The 25,613-nt window shown below is 38.5% G+C and overlaps 1 protein-coding gene across 1 annotated transcript in view; it reads left to right on the forward strand.

Annotated features, from left to right (window-relative positions):
* Nucleotides 1-25,613, forward strand: part of LOC139731429 (uncharacterized) — a 107,332-nt gene that overhangs the window by 75,208 nt on the left and 6,511 nt on the right. Inside the window, exon 4 of the transcript XR_011710964.1 lies at nucleotides 23,319-23,394. The gene's annotated coding sequence lies outside the window, so the exon portion shown is untranslated. The remainder of the gene's footprint in view (nucleotides 1-23,318; nucleotides 23,395-25,613) is intronic.

Consider the following 25,613-nt stretch of genomic DNA (forward strand, 5'->3'; position numbering starts at 1 on the left):
TAGGCCAACTACATGCTCTATGCTCTTCAATGTCTTTCAGAAATGGTCTTAATTAATTGCTGAAAAAAAAATGTTATTGATGGAGACAAAAGGGCTCATAATATTGTCTTTCACACACACACAGACACAGTCTACATGGCTGTATTAAGCATGCAGTGTAACTGAAGCTTCTAATATGTGGAGCAACATACACTGAATAGATAGACTCTGCCAATTTACTGTGTCAAGCGATAGGCACACTTTAATTGATTTCCAGTACAAAAAGAGTACTGAAAAAATTGAGTGCATGATTGTTAAGAAAAGAAGAGCCTTGGACTGTATTTTTTCGCTTTGAGTTTTGAGTGGTGAAGTTATTCTCTGTGGATAACATTACTCAACACTGAAATAGAAAAAGGCACTCAAAAGTTTTTAACCAAGTTAGGATAATATACTCTTGCTTCCAGGTCGATATGCAGTATGCAGGGTCAAAAATTAACTGTGGCCCAGTAGCCTGGTTTTAGGTTGATTAATTGTGGACCATCAATTTAAAAGAAAAAAGTTCTGTTCCCAAAGCAGGCAAGCTCTATCATAGAAAACAGATTGTTTTGTTGGTCTTATTTTGGGCCAGTACTCATTTCCTTTTTTGGCCACCAAAATTTCAGGCTAAATCATCTTAGACACCTGTTACACACAAACACACACACACACACAAACAAAATACACAAAACATTGCAATATTAATTTTGGGCTGCCCCCCCCCCCCCCCCAAAAAAAAAAAAAAAAAACCACACACACAAAACAAAACAAAAAACAAAACAAAACAAAGCAAAACAAAACAAAACAAATATTATTGATTACATTTGGTTCAAATGTATTTAGAGCACCATTTCAACCCCCCCCCCCCCCACCAAAAAAAAAAGGGGGGGGGGGCAGAAAAAACATACAAAAGGATACTTCTTTCCCCGGTGCAGCTCGGCAGGCCAGTAAAATGTATTTATACACATATAAAAATATGGGGCTGAGTGCAGTAATTTAGGCAAGCCTTGAGCCGACGTGATTCTACTTTCAGAGTATCTAGCTTCCAAAACATATTATATGACAAACAGTTTATTTACAAGCCGAAGAAATTTGAATCCCACACTGTTTACTTAAGTCTGTTAGCACTTTTTGTCTATACTTTATGTATCTTCCATGATCATTTGACACAAATCATGTCCACATCACATTGAGCCATTTCTACTTCCTGAGGAGCAGTGGTACTGCTGCAGACAAATGAAATGAAACATCAGTATGACAATTTATTTATTTCGACTGTCAAAACATGCACAGGGCTGTCACTTAACTTTTTTCCTTGGTTGCCAGCCGGGCAACCTATAGGCCCGAATTCACGAAGGTGGTTTAAACTTAAACCATGGTACAAATTTAGACCATGGTCTAAAATAAGCGTTAAATAGGCATACCAATACTTGCGCGCATCAATGCACGTTTTTTTACTGGATGCCTGTTAGCGTACGCAATCTGTCAATCATAAATACGCAGGAGAAATATACATAAACCATGGTTTAAATTTAGACCACCTTCGTGAATTCGGGCCATAGAGTTTTTTAGGTTGCCAAATGGCGGTTTAACAATTAGGTTGCCACAGTGATAATGTTCGAAGAGTATTGCATAATGTGTAAATCTGCAAGGTTCATTATGGCGATGATAAAGAGGGCTGTTTACACTGCTGTTTACACGACTGTTTACACTGCTGTCTACAAATGAGAAAAAAATATACAAAGTAAAATAAGTCTCTGAGTCTCAGCTAGTGACTTTATGCTAGTCAAGTGTTTTTATTCCTTTGATTAGAAGCTGCAAACAGAAAAAATGATAATCAGTTTAATAAGCAGTGTTGATAAAAACTTCAGCACTAAAAGAACGATCAATCTACCTGAATCTTTCTTCAGTCAATACATTGTAATCCAGTTAATCATGCCGTGGGACAGTACATATTTGTGTATCACTATCAAAGCCTGGCCTGCAGTATCAACAACTATCATTATGAATGTCCTCTTTCTTGACTTGCTAGTCAAGTGACTTACAGTGTACTACTGTCTAGTCAAGTCTTTATATTCCTTCAGAAGGTCTAAACAGATGAAAAATTTCAGCACTAAAGGAACAATCAATTTATCTTTCTTCAGTCAATAATCCAGACAAGAAACTAGCACTCATTTCACTCTGATCTTTCCCCATTCTGGCCTCGGTCCCCCCCCCCCCCCCAAAAAAAAAAAAAAAAAAACCGAGGAAAACACACACACATTGCAACACAACAAAAACCTCTCCCCTACCCTACACCTTCCCGATTTCCGTGTTTCTGTCAGGTGAAACGACATGTTCAAATACAAAAATAAAACAACAGTAGATATTGATTGAAACTCAACACCCATTCATGCCAGCCAGGCCAGATTGAAACTCAACACCCATTCATGCCAGCCAGGCCAGGCTGCCATAAACTTCAAAGCACATTCCAACAGCTGGCTGGTTGGCGGAAGAATTTGCGCGCGCGTGTCAATTTCTTGACTGGAGAGAGGGCCTGGGAACAGCCCCTTTCCCTGTTCATCTCCAACACCCCAGACAGTTCATGACCTCCAAGAATGCGCCAGTACGCGCGGTTTCTTCTGTTGATTGGTCTCTCTCTCTCCACCCCACCCATGCCAGTCTGGCATGGCACCTTGGCATCGTGGGATTTTTCTTTTTTCTGCGTGAACTTGGAGTTCGATCACTCTTCTCTCCCGAATCATGCATTGTGCGCTGTGCTCTACACACGACATAGCAGGCAGGCATAGCAAGTCACCACTCCACTCACCTGCTGACAGCTTACCGCGAGCAGAAGACAGTTAGACAGTTTCTTCTGTTGCCGCTACTTTTACTGCCAAAATACTGGCTTTATCATCACACATTATGTTGTGTTTTGGAATATAAATGGACTTTCTTCTATGGTTATGATTGTTGGTGTTGGATCAAACTGAGTAAGTGTTCAACAGTTATTGAAATCGTGACATCGCTAGATCTAACGCCGTTAGACATCGCTAGAACTTGCAACTAACACAACTTGGCTTAGAAACTCAGTTTCCGGTCAGTTTCCGCAGTCTGTGAATATCGTGGACATGTAATAATGATTAATTCACAGCTTCTGTTGGATCTATTTTTACTTTTATGTGTTTTATTTTGTTAAAAAGTGATTTTCCGTGATTTTCCGTGTGGAATATTTTTTCCGTTTCAAAAGGCCGTTTCCGCGTTTTCCGTCCGTTTTCCGCGATCGCGGAAAATCACTGTCCCTATGCTAGCTGTACAGGCAAGCACATTCTTCTATGGCAATAGCAGAAGCAATCTCATCCAGTGCACACAGGAGTACATTACTAATTGTAATTGTATGCATATATGCCTATTTATGTTGAATTTCAGGGAGATGAATGCCATTCTGAATCCTGCAGAGTGCTGTCAAAGTCTTAATGCTGTTGTTGCTTCTGTCTGGTGACATGACCCTATAAGGAAGAATATAAACAAAAAATATGATTTAAAAACTTAAACACAAACTCTTGGGAAAGTAAAACACACAGATAGTAAGGTGTTTCCTGTTTAGCAGCCACACAGAGGTGTTTGTTTTCTTAAGCTTTGTTTGACTTTTCAAATCTCCAGTTTGGTGATCACACATGTACTTCTTAAACTGCCTACATTGTCCACACCTCTTTAGAGGGCCAAGTTTATGCAGAATTAGGATCAAATGCCTCTTGACTATTATATGGGGAGTGGATCTGCTGTGATTGCATAGGAAGCACACCAGTAGTGTGAACTGTCTGACCTCACACTGGATTGTAAAAGGCTCATTATTACGGTCATGTAGTATAGCACTTATTTCATCCGATTGTATTGTCGATAGTGTACTTGAGCTAGCTATGATAGTATAAAATGCCAAGTATATTTTCAAATAATTGAGGATGAACCATTCCTGTCATCCCTAGCATGTACATTGTACGAACTATTCAGACAAATTTCCATAATAAATCTGTACTCTCATTTTCAAGGATATAAAGATAGATTTTCACATACTTCAACACCTTCATCTTTCTCTTCCTCTCTTGAGTTATCTTCTTTGTTGCTCATATGAGGCCTCTTCAAATTTTACCTTCTTTCTGGAATCTTCACCAATGTGCATTGTACTAGGACATGTATCCTTTTCTATCTCTAAACTGCAGTGTGATTACTACATGATGATCAGGGCCTATCTGTAAACGTTACCCTTCAAAGTACATTTAAAGACCCGTCAAGTCTTCTACTACATTTTTATGCCTCCGCCACGAAGTGGTGCCGGTGGCATTATGTTTTCGGGTTGACCATCCGTCCGTACGTCCGCCCGTCCCTCCGCATTCGTTTACGCGATAACTGAGAAATATTAACTGAAATTTTACCAAACTTGGTCCAAGTATAAAGTATGATGGGGCAATCACTTGATTAGATTTTGGGTGAAATCGGCCAAAGGGCAAAGGTCAAGGTCAAATCATGAAATTGTATCCGTTTACGCGATAACTCAAGACTGGATCGAGCAAATTTCACCAAACTTTGTCTGAGGATGATGTATGATGGGACAATTACATGATTAGTTTTTTAGTGAAATCGGACAGAGGTCAAAGGTCAAAGATCAAGGTCAAATCCTAAAATTTATCTGTATTCATGATCACTCAAAACTGGATGAAGCAGCTTTCACCAAACTTGGTCCAAGGATGATGTATGATGGGGCAATTAGTTGATAGATTTTAGTGACATTGGCAAGAGGTCAAAGGTCAAAAGGTGATGGTCAAATGCTAAAAATGTTGCTATTTCCCCCATATCTATGCACTGCCCAAAGGTATTTTATTGAAACTTAGTGTAGACATGTACTACTGCGTAAAGATTCTCCAGAGAGTTTCATGTCATAAGGTCAAAGGTCAAAAGGTCAAAGGTTAGGTGAAAATGTTGCAATTTCACTTTTCTCGCAAATGGTTCAATGTATCTTCATGGAACTTGGTACATATGTATGTACTGACTGGCACGGATTATCTAGGGAATTAAGGGGTCATGGGTCAATAGTCAGGGGTCAAAGGTCAAGGTCAACTCCTCAAAATTTTACTGTTTCCCTCATATACTATTATATAATGCAGTGCTTGCATTATTAGTTTTAAAACTTAATATATACATGTATTACCTAATGGAGATTCTCCAGGAAATTTCCAGCCAGAAGGTCAAAGGTCAAAGGTTAAGGGTCAAAGGTCAGGCTTAAATGAAAAAACATCTACTTTGTACTGTAATTACACTCTTTCTTCATACCTTGAAAATTACTCAATGCATAAACTTATAACAGGGTCGGTCAGAAGTCAAGTAAAAATCCTCAATTCCCCAAATATGTGTACCTGCACTCTTAGACAATTATAGCAAACCTAGTTTGAGGAAAGTGAACAGATCAAGACATTTCTGACAAACCTGTCATATCAATATTTTGCCAGTTATGTGAAACTGTCATCACACATTGTGAAGACATTGTACTATACACCTATTAGGAGAATCATGCATTATGGCGGAGGCATCAGTCACCATAGCGACATTTCTAGTTTTCTTTAAATGTTGTGTAAGTTTTAATGTACCTACAACTGTGTTTATCTTTTTACTTTATACTGTATGACATTGAATTGGGATATTTCATTTTCACACACCAGTCCATTGTTCTTTCTTATTGCCTTATTGAATTTAACATTGTTACATTTTGGAAGAAATAATACACATATTTTGCAGTATCAATAGTGTCATTGTCTGCCTAAATTTTGCTCGACAACAATTTTGGTTCCTTTGATCTCAACAGAATAGAATTGCATCACATTTTTAGAATGGGAGGCAGGCAGTGCACGTACATAAAGGTTTACATATGACAAAGAGATGTCAAATGAGCTGACTGATTATTATTCCTTCCAAAATTGAACAGTATTGTAATGTAATTGAAATTGCTTTGTGTTTTTAAAGGACAAGTCCACCTTCATATGTGGATTAAGTAAATGCAGCAATATTAGTAGAACACATCAGTGAAAGTTTGGGGAAAATTGGACTATCCGTTCAAAAGTTTTTAAAGTATCTGTGTAGTCACTGCTAGATGAGAAGATTACTACAGTGTATGATGTCATATGCGTACAATTATATAAAGAAAATAAAAAGAGAATTTCACAAAACTGAACTTTTTGAATAAAGTGCACATTTCTTCGACTTGTTACTGACATATGTTAAGGGTAATATTATTCCCCCTGCCTTCTGAAAGAGAGAAGTCAAGTGTTCTTTTGTTATGTGAGAAAAGTGAAAATGTGTTGAAATTTCTTCATTCTTTCTTTATATCATTGTACTCATATCATTGACATCACAAGCTATAGTAGTCTTCTCATCCAGCCTTGAGTGAGCAGAAACTTCAAAAATTCATAACTTTTGAATGGATTGTCCGATTTTCCTCAAACTCTCAATGATGTGCTCTACTAATATTGCTGCATTCACTCAACCCACATGTCTATGAAGGTGAACTTGTCCTTTAATGCGAGATATCATAACCATGACAGTAATTGGTTATCTGTTGTTAAAAGGAATCTATACATTGTGATGTAGGCAATCAGTCATCGTATGGAGACAGGGGTTAAATGCGTTTCCTTTCAACATAAAATTCTTTTTAGAAATAGTTGAAAGTACTTGCTGAATGTAATTACTACTAAAAACTACAAAGAATGGAACTGTCCGAGTCCAAGACGTCTTAAGACCGGTATGCATCATGCGGAATAGCAGAAATTACTTTACTAATGCCTATAATACTTTTTGCTTTGATGCAAATGAAAAACTTACCTTTAACACTTGGGTAAGTACTTTCAGCAGGATATTGATGGTAAGATTTGAATCATAGCTGTGTTGCCCAATATCTAAAAGTCAAATTCTCTTGTTGTTCATGAAGGATAACACCAGAGACATGTGTTTTGAGGAGTTCTGTCTCATTGATACCCTGTTTTAAAAAAAAAGACACATAGAAGGGAAAATATTCATTTCTTTTTTCATGCAAGAAACATTATGTTTTCTCAATTTGTGAACTAATTCTTGATATACCATGTATATGTCAGCAAATTTGGTTAACTAATTATTGTAATAAAGTTGTTTGACACTTATAGCAAGCATGCATGTCATGAATATCAAGAAATGAACCTGGTTTCAAAAGTTTGTATGAGTCAAAAGTTTGTATGAAGCGAAAGTCTAGAGTTTGTTGACAAGGCTGGTGACAGACTTTCTCAAAATGCTTCTTGTAGCTGCATGTATTTTAAATCTTCATGTGACTGCTGAGTGCTGTTTTTTAGGGCATTTTATCCTATAATCATATATCTGTTGGGTGATCAGCTTGCAGATTTTAGTTACATAAGCGTTGTCCGCCCACTTTTATCAGCATAAATGGGTGTCTTTCCGTCCTAAATGTGTGTCACGCAGTCACAATTTATATTCAGCTGTATGAACTTTCAAAACTTGTTTTAAGTCTGGATGAAATTTTTCACATTAAAGTACCTTTATCAATAACATCGTTATATAGAACAATGACTTGTCCAGCTCTAGCTAGCTGATAGTCAAGTTCAGTGTCCTGCTATCAACAACTGGCTATTGGAAGCAGTCTAATATACACTGAGAAGTATAAAAGCCTAAACCTGTTAAAGGACAAGTTCGGATCACCTTCATAGACATGTAGGTTGAGTGATTGCAGCAATATTAGTAGAAGTTGAACAATTCAATGAGAGTTTGAGGAAAATCCAACAATCCGTTCAAAAGTTATCAATTTTTGAAGTTACTGCTTAGTCATAGCTGGATGAAAAGACTACTTTAGCTTGTGATGTCACATGTGTACAACGATGTAAAGAAAGTATAAAGAAAATTCAACATATTTTTACTTTTCATGCATAACAAAAGAACACTTGACTATTTTCTCTTTCAGAAGGCAGGGGGGAATGATATTACCCTCATATCTGTGACAAGTCAAAGAATGTGCACTTTACTCAAAAAGTAAAGTTTTGTGAAATTCTCTTTTCACTTTGCTTATAATCATCCTACACATGTGACATTATACACTATAGTAGTCTTGTCATCCAGCAGTGATTGCACAGATACTTTAAAAGTTCATTATTTTTGAACGGAGTGTTGGATATTCCCCAAACTTTCACTTAATGTGTTCTACTAATATTGTTGCAATCACTCAATCCACATGTAATTAAGGTAGACTTGTCTTTTAAGATCAAAGACACAATGATGTTTATTGATTTAAGGCCTAATTTGAACGTTGGTCAATGAAACAGCAATAATTGTCACCTTTATTGTGCCTTTTGCTTAATTCAGATTCGTTTATCCTTTCCTGGCAGTTTAGGAAGGTGATGTCACCTCTTCAGCTGTTCTTACATTATATGTCCCATTGTTGTAGCCTAGCCTTTCCATGTGTAATTCCCTGTTAACATTGTATTAACCTTGGATCCTCTTTATGGAGGGCAGCTCAGGACCACTGGAAGATTGTGTGAAGAAAGATTAGTGTTTGTAAAGACCATATTAAGTAGACACTTTGAGGAAGACTGGGATTTGACACCATGAAGAGAGGAGTCTGCGGGTTTTGATTTCCTGGTGTGAAGAAGACAACAATAGAAATAATCAGATGTCTGTGTGATTGATTCCCGTGACATGTTCCAAGAATGTAACAATTTCTTCCATAAATGTGGGGTCGATACTTTGTACAAGCATTACATATGACTCTCTACAAAGCATTTGTAGCATTCCAAACAGCTACGATTTATTGTTCTGTGGTTGTTGTACAAAAATAATAGCATGGAACCTGCAAGCTGCTTATCTGGTGTGATACCAACTCTTCTGGCCACTAGCTTCCCAGAAAATGCAGTGGTTGGAGTCTCATGCTGCATCCTGTTTACACACTGATCAGGGAGGTGGAAAATGCTCTCCTGGACAAGTGCCCTTCACTGGTGGTCAATGGAAGGTGGCACAGGGAGGCAAGCAAACAAACAACATAACCATCACAGGGCTGTGAACTCACTGGCTCCCTGACCACAATCATACATTCATGATATCCCCACTATGGTCTTCCAATACACTATATATCAACTGCATGCAAAGATGCCAGTGTTTCTCAACTGCATGGCTCTGAGTGAGTTCTCCTACAAAGGTGGAACTGCAGCAGGAGGGTGAGGAAGGGCCGATAGGCGGGAATTTGCTCCCCATGATACAGGTTAGGGAGCTTTTTACTTCGGGATTACAAATTGACAAATTGTGCTGTTGAAGGGTGTGTACAGTTCTGGTTGAGGTGAGGATTTAGCTTTTAACGTTTTGCGAGATATTCAGAAACCACTCTAAGAGATGTCAAAGAGCATGCAATTCTAAGGGGTATCAAAAGTTTATTTGATGAAAATAGGTTTTGAAATGGCTGAGATATCCAAAAAACAAGCAGAACAAAGATACCCTAATAAAAAGCGTGGCCTGTCACCTTTTATTATTATCACTTTTTTGGATATCTCACCCATTTGAAAACCGATTTTCATCAAATAAACGTTGAATCCTTCTTAAAATTATTTACTCTTTCATATTTCTTAAGAGGTTTCTCATTATCTCACTTAGGAATGTTCAAAACATGAATCCCCACCTCAACCAGTACTGTATGTACAGTCCCTTTAAAAGTAAAGGAGCTGGCTGATTGGTGTTTTAATTCTAAGACCTCTGATTACAGTACTCCTTAATGCTGTTTAGTGCACTTTCTGCCTCACAAAGTAAAATGGACCCCTTCCAGATAGAGTCTTCTCTTATAACTTCTTGGAAAATCAGACTGTAGATGATGGCTCTTTCTGAATACCTTTTGTTTGTCCCCGCCGAATGAGTTCGAGCAGGGGACTATGAAACGGGCTCCGTACATGTGTGTGTCTGTGTGTCCGTCCGTCCGTCCGTCTGTCTGTGCGTCCGTGTGTGATCAAAATGTTCACTTTGCTACTCCTTCGCCATTTCTAACCCGATTTTGATTCTGTTTGCTTTATATGATAGCACTACATGGGAGCTTTGAAACTTCTACACAGAATTTCAGTTTTGACCTTTGACCTTGACCTTTGACCTATATTGTACATTTTGCTTCAAAATGCTACTCCTTCGCCATTTCTAACCCGATTTTGATTCCGTTTGCTTTATGTGATGGTACTAGGTGAGGGCTTCAAAACTTCTACACAGAATTTTGACCTTTGACCTTGATTTTTGACCTATATTGTACATTGGCTACAAAATGCTACTCCTTCGCCATTTCTTACCCGATTTTGATTCCGTTTGCTTTATGTGATGGCACTAGGTGGGGGCTTCAAAACTTCTACACAGAATTTTGACCTTTGACTTCTTTGACCTTTGACCTTGATTTTTGACCTGTATTGTACATTTTGCTACCAAATGCTACTCCTTCGCCATTTCTAACCCGATTTCGATTCCGTTTGCTTTATGTGATGGCACTAGGTGAGGGCTTCAAAACTTCTACACAGAATTTTCACCTTTGACTTCTTTGACCTTTGACCTTGATCTTTTTACCTATATTGTACATTTTGCTACTAAATGCTACTTCCGGCGGGGACATATATTCCGCACCGCGTAATTTCTACTTTTCCTTTTTCTGTTTATCCAGGGAGGTGGAAGATCCACCTCCCTGGTTTATCAAAGGAGGTACAATTCCACACTCTTTATGTTAAGCACTGGAAGACTGTATAAATCATAGAAACAACGCAGCAATGATTCACACTTACCTTTATAGCTTTATCTCCCACAAATTTAGGTAGATTGGTTTTGGACTGATCCATGCCGTCTACGATTCGACTCAGGAACTTTTTTTTCTGGTTCCTCTTTGCATCATTACGCTTCCTATAGTACAGCTTTCTTTCCATCCTACAAATGACAGGGCACAAATTTACCATAGCTTTTATTTTATACCTTTTTAATGAGGCAACAGATCACTTACATATCATTATGCCTTTGATAAAAAAACAACAACACAAACTGAAGGTTTACAATTCTGATGTCATTGATCAAAGGCAGTATTATTTAACTTTAAGAAAATCAAAAACATCTCTGTACTACATTTAGAAGGAGAAAGCTTCATGGTGAAACATGTAGAATTCAATAATAATTTTATCTTGACATGTGTACACGGTGAATGTATCACATGCGACTTTCAAATGTACAATAAAACTCCCATGAAAGAAGAATTCAAGATAAGAGAAGGCACATAGGCTTCTTTCATGATGAATAAAATTATTAAACGTGTACAGCTTGTCAGCTCATGTACAGTTCTAAGATTTAGTGAAACAGATGAAACATGCCTTCTAGAGCCATAATTGTGGTTTTATAGACATTACATTACAAGCGTTATGAGCATTACAGATTTGTCCACAGTAGGGGTCACATATAGCTTGTAATTAATATCTTTTATCTGCTTCATGTGGATTGTCATCAATACACATTTGACAATGTTGCCATAACCTTTTCACAAGATCTTTTATTCGAGGAATTGCCAATTTGAGGGCTATTTGTTTAGTATGGCCCCTTCTTTGTTAATTTGTTGATGTTCCATCATTGATTTCCATTTTTCCTAACTTTTTTCTTCTTTTACAATTCTGCTTTTCTTATTTGTATTCTTGTACTCAAGAATTTATAATGTCTCCTTTCAAGTTACTTTCTCATTCTTATCTGATTCTGATTCTGATTTCAGCTCAATGGCACTAGTTCTTTTCAGAATAGTGAATAGTCCTCAATGATACCATTTTTAGCAGAATTATTCAAAATACTAGACAAGTAGTCCTCCATCTAATTGAGAAGATTTTATTCTATATTTTCATCTTGTAGAGCCAGGCAAGATAATGCATAAGATCTCTATGCATAGTATGCTGTACTATCATTGATTTTCATCCTTTTATATATGTCGCTCTGTCTCTCATTATTTTGAATTCTATCTTTTTATATTTTCCCACTTTTCCTCTCCCTGTCATGTTATTCCTTGCTTTCTTTCATCTAATCTTCATCTTTTCTCCCCTTCTATCTCCAAACTTCCAACTGATCTCCTATCAAACCCTAATCCTACACACCATATTATAAAAGTGCATACTTTGAAAGCATGCAATCACCCACTGACACAAAGCACTGTATCCTTTTATTGCACAAACTGCTTCTTAGAAGGTTAGTAGGTAGATAAACTATTAAGAAAGATGATTGAAGGCTTCTTCAACTCAAAGAGATATATTACCTCCTTGTTCTGCTACAAGGACAAAGACCACTTAAAACACAGAAAGGTGATTGGCCTTGACCACTGTCTTATCCCCAGTAGATAACCAGCCAGTAGGTATATTCATCACGTCAGCTCAGTATTTTTCTTTGAAACTGCCATTTCATCTACTTTTTTCCACTTATCATTCTGAGATACTAGTTATTCTAAAGACAATCATTTGCAGGAAGATGATAGACCCCAAATTGTGTACTTCTCCCCACTCCTCACTGCCCTCCTATAATGTCCTTGCACTACTGTATGACCCACTGGTTTATTTTGAAAGCACTCGGTCCCCATTGACCTGTTCGGCAGGTTCGTCAAAAGCCGAACCTGGGCAGCTTGGCAGGTTCGTCAAAAGCCGAACCTGGGCAGCTCGGCAGGTTCATCAAAAGCTGAACCTGGGCAGCTCGGCAGGTTCGTCTAAAGCCGTCAAAAGCCGAACCTTGCCAGCTTTGGCAGGTTCGTCAAGAGCCGAACCTTGCCAGCTCGGCAGGTTCGTCAAAAGCCGAACCTTGGCAGCTCGGCAGGATCATCAAAAGCCGAACCTGGGCAGCTCGGCAGGTTCGTCAAAAGCCGAACCTTGCCAGCTCGGAAGGTTCGTAAAAAGCTGAACCTTGCCAGCTCGGCAGGTTCGTCAAAAGCCAAACCTGGGCAGCTCGGCAGGTTCGTCAAAAGCCCAACCTTGGCAGCTCAGCAGATTCGTCAAAAGCCAAACCTGGGCAGCTCGGCAGGTTCGTCAAAAACGAACCTTGGCAGCCCGGCAGGTTCGTCAAAAGCCGAACCTGGGCAGCTTGGCAGGTTCGTCAAAAGCCAAACCTGGGCAGCTCGGCAGGTTCGTCAAAAGCCGAACCTGGGCAGCTTGGCAGGTTCGTCTAAAGCCGTCAAAAGCCGAACCTTGGCAGCTCAGCAGGTTTGGCAGAAGACCAACATTGACATATCCAGCTATGACTGATGCAATTCTGAAAGAAATGAAGGATAAATTTGTTGATTCCATTTTGTTTATGCTGAACCTTGCACCACGATTTCAGATTGGGATTTAAAATTTTGATTATTTGTAGACTGATTTTCCCATTTCTTGAGCACCTATTCATAGCAAAATCAGTCTAATTTTTTAGACTAATGTACAAAGTCTATTTCTTAAATAGAACGGGTTAAATGTCTTTGACAGCGCCTGATGTGTAAACTGGCTAGTACGATGGCAATCTACCAAGAAAAACTTCATTTCGTTTTATTCAATAAGAGATTCAAACTACTTTGATGTAAGGTTTTGTTGATGTTATTGTCCCCAAGGAGCTCACCTCAACGTAACAAAAAATATAAATGAGACGTGAAATGAATCACTCGAGGATGAGTTAAGTACGTGTAATATGCAGGGAGGGGGTGATCAGATATTGGTTGCCCCTGATTGACACCTTTTAAAGGGAGGCAGTCCTGAGATTTTCACTGTACTGATAATTAAGAAGAGTAAAAAATATAACCTTTCACCAGTTTATACGCGTTTAAATTGAGAACTGTCTCCGTAGGCGATTTTTGATAAATAATTCCTGCAAGCGATCGTGTAAGAACCTGCAAAAAGATGCTACGTCATTGATGCCCTAATCACCAAGTTGACAGCACTGCCTCTAAAAACCAATTTAAGTGTTCAAGTAATCAGTTGTAATTTTATCATAAAATGTGAAAGTATGTGATGTTATTATTTTAAACAAAATGTTTCAAGCTTAGTTATATATAATTCATGTAAATTAATATAGTAAACATAAATTTATGTATATTTTGAAATCAAATATAGGCCTACTATGTACTTGATATCAAATAGGCACGGTTCTTTTCTAGCTTCTGTCCATGTTGCATACTACTTTGCGTACAAACCACTCTCGCGCGCGAATTCTTACCATACTATGTACACAGTACTCCGTCTAGCTGAGTTTGGCGTTCAAACTGAAGATTACCTGTGCATTAGAGAGTCGAATTCTTCAAAGAAAATATTGTTTGTATCTCGATATTTCTGTAAGTACTCAGATATCAAACGAATATGACTTCTACCGGGCAGGGTAAAATCAGGGGGCCGCAGGAATATGATTTCGCTCCACTTTGCCGTGCACGTCCAGTCGGCACTGGCAGCAGCTAGCTCAGTGGCACTGTGCTGCAGTCCAACCCCGGCTGCAGCCCCACCGCGTACCGTAAATGAAACATAGCTAGCTACTTTCCTTACCTCTCTACGCTTCCTTTCCTCGGTTCTCTTCGAAGTCGATGCTCGAGGTGTTTCTGTTTTATAACTCATACAAGCAAATATATGGTCGGGATTGCATCTGGCTTCAGGATTTTTCTCGGTATATAACCGAGGGCCACAGCCTGCCTGTCCACATCAAAACATGTTTCTCAAATGGTCCTCTCATAGCCATAGCCCTACAACACGATATCGAGAATGCTTTAGTTTATGTTCGGCTTCGTTGTACCGAGATTTTTCAGCCCTACAGCGCACCTTTCACAATCCTTTCGTGGGTCTGGGATGGAAAAAAAGGAATCTCCTGGGCAATTTTCTCTACGATTCGAGTAAAATACTGCTTGACACATCGGTATGATGAAACATAGCCCGACCAGACGATGCCGAATGCGGTCGCCCCTCTAGTGTAATGTGTAGAACCGTTTCTACGTACAGTAGGCCTATTTACGAAAACATAAACAGCGAACTGCATTGCGCTGCAATTTTACCAAATCATACCTTGTTTTTATAAAAGAAATGACATAAAAATCTGCATAATTCTCAGAAAAAGCTATTTTGATCAGCCTAATCAAGCCAATCCGAATGTGCCTTATCACTCACACACCGAATAAAAAATGTGTGCTACTCAATCACTTTTTTACTTAACTTCCTTCTCTTCTTTTTTTTTTTTTTTTTTGGCAGAGCACACGCTATATACATAAATATATCAGATAAGGTATAACTCTTAAAAGGGGAAAAAAAATTCTTGATCAACTTGATCAGATTGCTCAATATCCACTTCATTACATAAATTCTCTTACACTCTCTTTATGCGAATACAGCATTTCCTGAAACATATCATAAAAAAAGCATTCTTTACTTAACCGAACAAAACTCATCATTTTTTTCTATCTAAGCTATCAACCATATGTGTATATCATCAAAACAAAGCCTATTCCTGCCTAACCCCTTAACCATTATTCTACTATTGCCTAACTACATCTACCTAACCCTAACCGTCCCCACCTATTTCCCCACTAACCATTACTCTACTCTTACCTAACTACATCTTTTGTACCTATAACCCTAACCATCCCCACCTATTTCCCCACTAACATACCCCCCCCCCGTAGCCTTCCCTCAACACACACACCCATATATGCACTACAAATCAACCAAAACAACAACAACATACCCACCAGTGCGCACTCACAAACACCAACATTTGCACGCCAAATCACACTACATACTTGTGGTATCTTGGTTACCTGTTTCTTTGACAGTTAGACACACACCAAATTAAAACCGAAGCTAACTAATCATTTTACATGGGGGAAGAAAAAAAGTGACCACCATAATGCTTATACATATACCGATTCCTAAACATCAATACGGCAAAAACCTATATAAACTGACCATACATCTGACTCTATGGAAGTTTCAACTGCTCCCATTTTTGCAAATGAAAACCAAGCTTACCTGCTTTAACCGCAACGTTCTTTTCCTCCTCTATAAAATCCAAAACAAATTTCTTTATCTTTTCCCTCTTGGGTAACTTATTTTGTTCTCTTGACCGAAATATTACCATTTTCATCAAAATTATCAAGGCATTCACGCATTTGATTCGATTTGAACTACCTCGTAAACCCAAGAAGATATCTCTCCATTCTAATTCTTCTAACTCAACTAAATCATAAAACTCAATAAGAAACTGCCATATCGGCTTTACTTTCACACAATCAAAAAATATATGTGAATAAGTTTCCCTTTCCAATTGACAAAAAGAACAAAGATTATCATTCACAAAACCAAACTTAAACAAATGTTCCCTTGTATATATCACCCCGTGTAACAACTTAAACTGAAATTCCCTATGTTTACTAAGTAAAGTCGTGCTTCTAGGTCTAATAAATAAATTTCTAATTTCCTTATCACTGAAATCATACTTCACTTCACCATATCTTATTTCCAGGGTATACAATTCTTGTAAAGCTGTAACAAAATACTCATACACTATTTTTGACTTAATATTTTGAAATTCTAATATTTTACCAAAAATCTTCACCTGTATATCATAATTTGATACATCAATTTGCTGAAACCTTACACTCCCTGTGGACTCTTTCAACTTTTCTGGAAAAACATTATAAATATCATTTATCTTAAATATACCATTTCCCATGATACCTAAATTTCGAAAATACCCAACGGGTTTAATAAAACCTCCTTGTAAAATATGATGTACATTATAAATACCCTTTTCATATAAATCACAATCGAAAATACTCTTCCCTTTTATACATATTTTTCTATTATTAAATATAACTGGATTCATCAGTTCATCTTCAAAATTCCTACATTTATCCATTTCCTGCCATACCTTACCCATTTCTAAATAAAAAGGTGGAACTGGATTTGTCAATGTCAATCTAGACCATTCATAATCACATAAAAATAAAAACCTTCCTCCTACTGATCGAAAACTAAAATCAAAATACATTTTCCACCCAGATTTCTTCTCACCATACAATAAACGTTTCAACCACATAATACGTTGCGTTTTGACGAACAGCTTAAAATTTATCATTCGCAGTCCCCCATTAACATAATCTTGATACATAATATTCTTTTTTACCCGGTCTTTACCATTCCACAAAAATTCAAAAATCATCTTATCCAATTCAGGAAATATCCATTGAGGAACAACTATAAGTGATGAAACATATACAATACACAATACAATACACAATATACACACACACACACACAACAATGTCAAATACTAGTAGCCATCGCCTTCTTCATGCATCCGGGTAACTAGGGAGCGTACGGATAATGAGCAGAACACGGCCGGGAAGAGTTGTGCCTCGGTGACGTCTGACTCTTCGCCAAGACTTGCTCATTAGCATATTCACCATGCAGATTCATACTTTTTCAAACAAAATTTACGAGCTTATTTTGTGATTTGAAAGTTCATCATGTAGGATACAGTGTTATTACTGCAATGCATATTTTTGCATAGACACATGAGTGGAGTTTCCACAAGATTGATCGGAAATCAATGGAAATTGCTACAGGTTGTATGAGGAATCCAAATCAAGAGAAAAGTGTGTTTTCATGTTGCCTACTTGCTGTGCACACAAGGAAGCGCAGATGGACAGGCATGCACAGACATTTTTAAACACTTAGAATTGTCTGAAACATGTAGAAAATTTATTGGGAAGTGCTTTTGAGCATTCTAAGATTTTGACGAACACATGCGCACTCGTTGTAATAGCCTGACTGATAAGCACTGTCCAAGAAGATGAGGTGATTCTTAACTCTATGCCCACTGAAAATGATAAGATATGATTTTTAGTTTTGAAGATATGATTTATCATTTGACATCATCCTGGGCCCCAAATAGCACCAAACTGATGTCACAGATAATTTAACTTCATGAAATATTTTCTTTATGTCGCTAGATATTGGTATGAGATTAGATGATGGAATATTTCAAGTTAATTGATCAATTCATTGTTTAGATATTGCATTCACAAAATCAGGCAGAACGAAATGGGAATAATAAAAAAGAAAGATTCTGTAGAGATACAGTAGGTGATACGATTGAGTATCACCTGAAAATACCCCTCAAAGCAGTCCATATCTGTTTAACATAACACTCAATAGGTGATCTCAAGTTTGGTGCTAGTGCTAGTGCTGTCTCCCATTCAACTGCCTTAAATCGAGCTCCAACACTGACGTTCAGATTAATGCAACGATATTCGATCACAATTATCGATCCCCAGCGCTAGATGTTGGAATCACAGCACAGCCAAATCCGCGGGACTTTGCGCGATGAAAAAAGTGACTGCGTGTGATTACAATCAAATATTGAAAGGTAAAATGTAGTTCTAGTACGCCTTGCAAAACTATCAAATTTCACTCCAAAATGTACACGTATAGTTATATGCCTAAGAAATGTGTGGAATAACGCTGTTATAACAAGATATTTGTTGGGTAACGACATAAGCGAAATGTTAACCAAAAAGGTTAGCTGAAGTTGCAGTCACAGAACTTATGCGATTGGGGTCAGGCTAACTCAGACTCGGTGACAACTCGGCCTCGCTTTGATGGCGGGGCGGAGTTGTCCCTCTGGATTGTACAGTGTTGTACTATGGGAGTGCTTCGCGTTTGGCTGGTTGTAGTTATGGGCCGAGTTGATACAATGCGCGCATCAAAAAACCTCTTTGGCACGCATACAAAATGAACGTGTGCCTATGTATAAAATATGGCGATCACAAACTGCATGTAAGTTGTCTGAAATAGGGCCAAGTTGTCCCTTAGACCGAGTTAGCCTGGATCCTTCTGGAATAAAAATTGGTATACCAACTTTCATTATTCTACACTTTTGATCTCAAAATACTCCAAAACAACTCGATCATCATAGCAAATCATGTCAGCCAGGTAAGTTTCTTGGTGGACTCTTTTGATATATTGTAAGCAAATATGAAATAGTGCCAGACGGGTTCTCAAACTCTTACCAGAACTATGTTTTCACTTTAGCAGATGCAGCCATGACTGCTTATAGTTTTAGGCATATAATAAGGAAGACAGATTGAAATGCCACAAATTTCATCCCTTTTATGAAATACAACAATCTTAACCCGTTCATACTGAATTCTTAAATCCCCATAAACTAAATACACATGTAACCAGATTCCTGTTGGGAGCGGGCTAATTTTGCTCCCAGGCTCAGATTTGTGTAGCCATGTCTGAAGTGTTCGTGTACATTGAGTGGGCGACTTTTGCGTTAGCATAGACTTTGCACGTAAAACGTACATCTATTTTGAAAGTGAATATGGGTCTCGCATGGCAATGCTGACATCACCGCTGAACTTGAAATGGCAAAGATGATAATCCCTAGGGGCTCATGTTAGCCAATGGGAAAAAAGCATATATTGCTAACACAAATGGTCGAGCTCGGTTCAGCAGACGACATTCAACACTGAGCCCAGCACAAAGTACTGGAAATATGTCATAATTTTGAAGTCAACCTCCCAACACTGACTGATTTCAGGTTCGGTTTTGTCGCCGATGCTAGTGCTGAGATAGTACTAGCACAGAACTTGAAATCACCTAATGTGTTATGTTATACAGAAACATGTTTCTATGGCTTAGAATAGGATGCTACTGCTTGATCCTTAATGCTTCTTATCCCTCAAATAACAGTGCCATGCAAGGGCTGTTGCAAGTCTATCATACATGTACTTTACAATGACATCTTCCAAGCAATAGACAGGTCCACAATACTCTTATCCACTCAGAACTCGGATAATACAGACTGCATCGCCTTATGCTATTACAATACAAGTAGATTGCCAAATCTAAAACAATCGACAACAAGCATCAAGAATATATATTTCTTTGTTACAGGAGAAACTTGATATAATGAGGTCGGGACTGAGCTATTGTCCTTGTTAATGGCCGATATCTCGTTATATCAGTTGGGATGACAAACATCATAAAGACACTATAATTTGTACATGTGGTGCCACGGATCATGCTTCAAGTGACACTGATAACCTGGCAATGTGTATGAGAGAATTACTCACCTTTATGTGTAAAAAGACATTTTCACCAATGTAATACCAGGGATGCCAAATTCAAAACATTTTTTTATGAGTGAGATTTTCATGACTCTGCATCTCGGCATGCGAATGTGCGCGCGAGCGAGGGTGTGGGAGGGGTTTTTCCCCCCTGTGGCCTCCCATGGTAGGGAGCATTTTCAATTTTTAGCTCTTAATGGTGCGATCGGTGCAGACTTAAGTGACTATTTTTTACTTATTTTGAAAGACAAAAGGGACCTTCAAGTGCAGCTATCACTTTAATCTTTTGAGCTATGCTGATTATTATAGGCCCAAGTTGCAGACTTCGCCCGATGCATGAGAAAAATGGGTGCCATGCATGAGATCGTGAGATGGCCCCTAAATGCTTGAGTCTCACGCAGAATGCTTGAGACTTGTGGTAGCTCTGTAATACGATATCAAGAATGTGTTTCTTAATGAATGTTCGAATTTGTAACTAATGTAAGGTTTGCGTGCGATCCTGTCATGATTGTTTCTGGACTGGTACGATGTTTGTGGTTCTGGTAAGCTTGTATTGTGTGTTATGTGTGGAAGGGTCAGTGTGGTCACCGTGAAAAATGGGATTGTGCGTGAAGCAGCCTAAAATTATATTGAATTGGTATGAGATTATGTCACATTATGTCAACCAATTGTGCCTCATCAGCTGATGAGCAAAAAATCAAACAAAGCTCCTCACATTTTTTTTCTACGAATTATGGTGCCCAATCAGCTGACAAGCAAAAAAAAAAAAAAAAAACCAATTAGAATTAAATTGAATTGTGGTGCCCAGTTGCATTATGGTGCTTTAAATAATCGCATTGTGGTGCCCAATTGTCCTAAAAAAGGCCTCATATTTTCTTTCATACAAATTATGCTGCCCAATCAGCTGACAAGCAGGGGAAAAAAAATCCTCAATTCTATGCTTCCAACTGAACTGTGGCTTCCAACTGAACTGTGGCAACCAATCGCAAACACACACACACACACACACACACACACACACACACACAAAGCAAATCCTCACCACTTTTTCTTGTCAATTTCATCCAAGTCCACAAATCAACCGACAAACTAACATAAACAAACGAAAAAGTGGTATGGGCCTACCACAGACCACAAAACACTTACAGATTTCCTGTCTGTAGCAATTATGCTAGAATTATGCTAAAAACAGGCAAATTATGCCTTGCATAATGCTAGATGCTAAAGCGTCTAAAATTATGCCAGAAAGCATAATTATATGCCAACTCTGGCAACATGGGGGTGGGGTTGAACATGTTCTGCATGTACATATAAGTATTGCATGCTGTGTGTGACACATTTTGCATATTATGCCAGTGTGTCTGTGTGAAGATTGGGAATTCCCTAGTAGACAACCAATCAGCATCAGATTGCCTCGCATCTGCTACGTCAGGATGATAGATGTATGCATAGGGCCGTACATTCTGTAGCACACTCTGTGCATGCAGAGACTCCAAAGGGCTTTTTACACTTGTAAAATTTTGCTTAGCCCCGGACCAACGGTGGGGCTAAGGGGGGGCCTTAGCCCCATCGTTGGTACGGGACTATCCTCAGCCCACTTTCTGTTTACACTCGTTTTTGCCAAAGTGGGCTAGCCCCACCGATAGTACGGTACTATCTGGCCCTGCAAAATAGCAGGGGTTAGCACCGCAATTGCGGTGCTAGCACCGCAATTGCGGTGCCAAGCAAGTGAGTGTAAACAGAACGAAAACATAATCCTGGGCTAAGCGACGGAGACGAAGTCCGACCCTCACTGACCAATCAGAAACGAGGTAATCAAGTGCTGCCGGTGCGTGCGTGTACGTGTACAGTACACAGCGTAATTATGAATATTCATGTGGTTTGGAAAGTCCGGGGCTAAGAAATATGAGTGTAAAAAGGTCAGTTTTCTCCTTAGCCCCGGACAAGAGATAGTACGGGACTAATTGGCGAGTGTAAAAAGCTGAAAAAATTGGTACGGGACTAACGATAGTCCTGGGTCAGAGAAAGTCCGGGGTTAAGAAACACAAGTGTAAAAAGCCCTCAACTCTCCCGTTTTCGACGGGAGATCTCCCGCCGAAAACCCATTTTTGCAAAATCTCCCCTTCTCCCGTTTGAGATTTAATTTCTCCCGCCCTGGCTCAATGTCTCCCGTTGGAAAGGATTTCTTACTTATTGCTATCGTATGTTGCAAAAATAAGCCTTAAATAGCACCAGAGAGCATCTATAACCCTAGGAATTTCGTGCTTCGCACACATCAAGTTGGAGTCTCCCGTTTGCTAGGGGTTTCAGGCGGGAGAATCTCCAGATCAGAAGGTGCTTCGGGTTGGAGTCTCTGTGCATGTACATTGTACATGAAATATGCTGTGCTGGGTGCAGTGCACTGTAGAAATTGTACTAGACACAATTTGCGATGCATACACTGTACTCTCATCACTAAGCTGTAGAATCTTCGAACATGATCATACAGGCAAAGTATTAGCTTTGCCCAAAAGATTTTGTGTTACCTTGCTATAACAGGTTTGGTAAACTATGTTTTTATTTGTTTGGAAATTACAAAATTTATCTTATTATAGCAGTTATTTCATAATAGCCCATCTCGTGATAAGAGTAGCATCTTGTACATAGATTTGTGTGGAAGGAAGTTGGGTCTGAGAAAGTTTCCTCGTAATACCCGATATCTTATTGTAGCAGTGTTCATTATATCGAGTTTCCCCTGTATTACTGTAATTATCGTGAGAATGCTCAACTAGTATTTTCCCGTAGCATTTCCTGTTTTTCTGTTCATCAGCATGGCATTGTCATATTATACAATGCATATATAACCTAATTTTACAACAGCTTGTTTACATAGATTTCTACAGTGTATTTTTCCCACTTGTTCGGATACAACAAGAGTCAGGATATAACGAGAAAAATCATCTGGAACCGATGATCGTGCTATGTGGGATTCCACTGTAAAAGAAACACTGAATTCTGATAGAAGGGACCCACCAATTTAGTTTGTTTCAGCAGATAGTTGTATCTGACCTCGATCGGTGAATGGGACTCCCATGTAACATGATTATAGACACAACAACTCAAAATTTGTGTGTGAAATGATATTCTCTGTGAAAATATGTGCTTGCTGTTGTAAAGTGTTTGATTCCCATGTCTTCAGTTTCATATTTTCTTTCAGCCAACATGACCCAGATGAAAGCAACAGTTGAAATGCTGAATCACTACATCCAGAGGATCTTGCTGATTCACTCCTGGTATGTCTTGGTAAATGGTGGGATGCAATGCAGTTTTGTATGTTTGTGTGTGAGCTATTGCAATCATTTATCGTCCATCGTGCATCATTTGTTGTTCATCATCTGTGCGTTGTGCATAAGCATTTTACATTTTCAGCTTCGTCTTTAAAACCCCATGACGGATTTTCACCATGCAACAGTGTCTCCCCTGGAGGGGGGGGGGGGGGGGGATGGATGGCTTAGGGTCAGAGTACCTGTACCCCAAAGCCCTGTAATTGTAATACAGTGTAGATACCTACTTCTCCAGAACCAGGACCCTGTGTCATCAAAAGATCAAATCGTTTATAAGTAATTTCCTTACCACACAGTCTGCCATAGACTTACCATAGAAATCAACTATATACAGTAATGAATTTTAACTCTCCATAAAACAGAGCCCAGGAGTGATAGAGCCTAACTGTGTGCTATGAGTATTAAGTACATTGGTGAGTGTAATTTCAAATTTGTTCATGGCTGATCCAGTGGTGCTCCTCCACATTTAGGCTTTGTGGAATGGGGGATGTGGATCAGATTGAGGGCCAATTTTCTCATTTTCATATTCTTAAAAACACATGGTCAAAATTCTCCCCAAACTTGGCAGGTAGAGCGTCGGAATAGATATTTGTACAAGCTGGCAGCATGCCCCCACTAGATCCCCCTCCTCCGCGTAAGTTGACTTTTGGGCAATTCCGTATGGGAAGGGCAAAAACAGCAAAATTCAAAGTAAAGTAAATGCTCCTAGATTTAAGTTTCCCCATACAGACAGATTGATGTATTTACAGAAACAAAAAACTCTTTTTCAATAACTTTCCTCATTTTTGTTGTACACACTTTTAAAGTTGGTAGACTATTTATTGTAGTTATCTAAAATTTTACAATATCAAATGAAAATTTAAAATGAAACAACTTAAATATCTCTCTGCTTTATCCATACTTCCACATTTTTCTTCTTACGCTTCAACAATCACATTTTATAAAGCATTCAGTCACTCTGATTATGATATTTTTTGGAGAAAGTTTCAAAATCTACTGACAAATTGACGTAATTCCATTACTATGAAATTGAAAAAAAGTTTTCTCCTGAACAAACTAATCACTGATTTTTTTCTCCCCTTATAAATGTTTTCTCTACATGTGACTCCCTGAAAACTCACAAAACATTTTGTGAAATATCTCCTTTAGTTCTGCTGTAATTGTGGTAACGGAATTACATGGTAATGGAATTACACGCACATTTAATATGGAAAAGAATGACGTAACCTACCTTCATGCCAATATGTATGTGAACTGTTCATGAAATCGCTTCAGGGCATTATCCTTGAGCTTAACAGTGTTAGTGATTGGCAGTAAAGGAGTGAAAGTTGAAATATATGTATGATGCACTGACATGACTCAGCATAGCCGGATGCCTCTGACAGTGAGCCCTACATGCCAGACAAGACTACTTTTGCTAGAAGTCTCCTCCCTTCTTTTACCTTTTCTCATGTACAAGAACTACATGGAGACTGTGCTGATAACTTAGGTTTGCTATATGGATACTCATTCTCAAATGTTAAAAATCTTACTGAATTCTGAGATATTAGTGTATATTTTCTTGCTAAAAGGTCTCATGGTTTCATACAAAATCTAAGTATACATTCTGTAGTGCTGAGGGACTATTGATTGGGTGTGATGCAGCATAAATTGGACAAAGGTTAGAAAGAAGAGGAAGGACACAAAATTTCTTTAAAAGGAAAAGAGAGCACTGCTACAAACAGCAATAAACAGGATAATTTTTGTGAGGAAAGATCAAGAATTTTAGAGAAGAATCATACACAATGTGATAGAAGTTATTATTTGACATGGGATGCCCACTGAATGTGCCCACTGAATGTGGCACCTTTGATCTTTCCGTATGCTAAAGACTTTATTAAGACCATTGAACATGTCCTGTTTTCATCCTCAAGTCCTTTATTTTTAATGGTAGGTGTATGACTATGACCTTCTTTCATCTGTTTCTTAGATCTTTCATCCACAGAGACACATATTTTGATTTTCATGCCCCTTTGATACAGAGCATCTGCTACCTGTAGTGTCTTGAATTGAGACTAGCAACACATACGCACTATATGCTCACTGCATGCTATAAGCCACGTCACTGTAACTATGCAGACTCAAGGAGACAAGTAAAGTCTATCGAAACTGTACTCCTCCGACTCGAC

This window comes from Diadema antillarum, unplaced genomic scaffold (assembly GCF_040938485.1).
Source record: "Diadema antillarum isolate AM-2024a unplaced genomic scaffold, OU_Dant_1.0 seq00000371_RagTag, whole genome shotgun sequence".
Taxonomy (NCBI): domain Eukaryota; kingdom Metazoa; phylum Echinodermata; class Echinoidea; order Diadematoida; family Diadematidae; genus Diadema; species Diadema antillarum.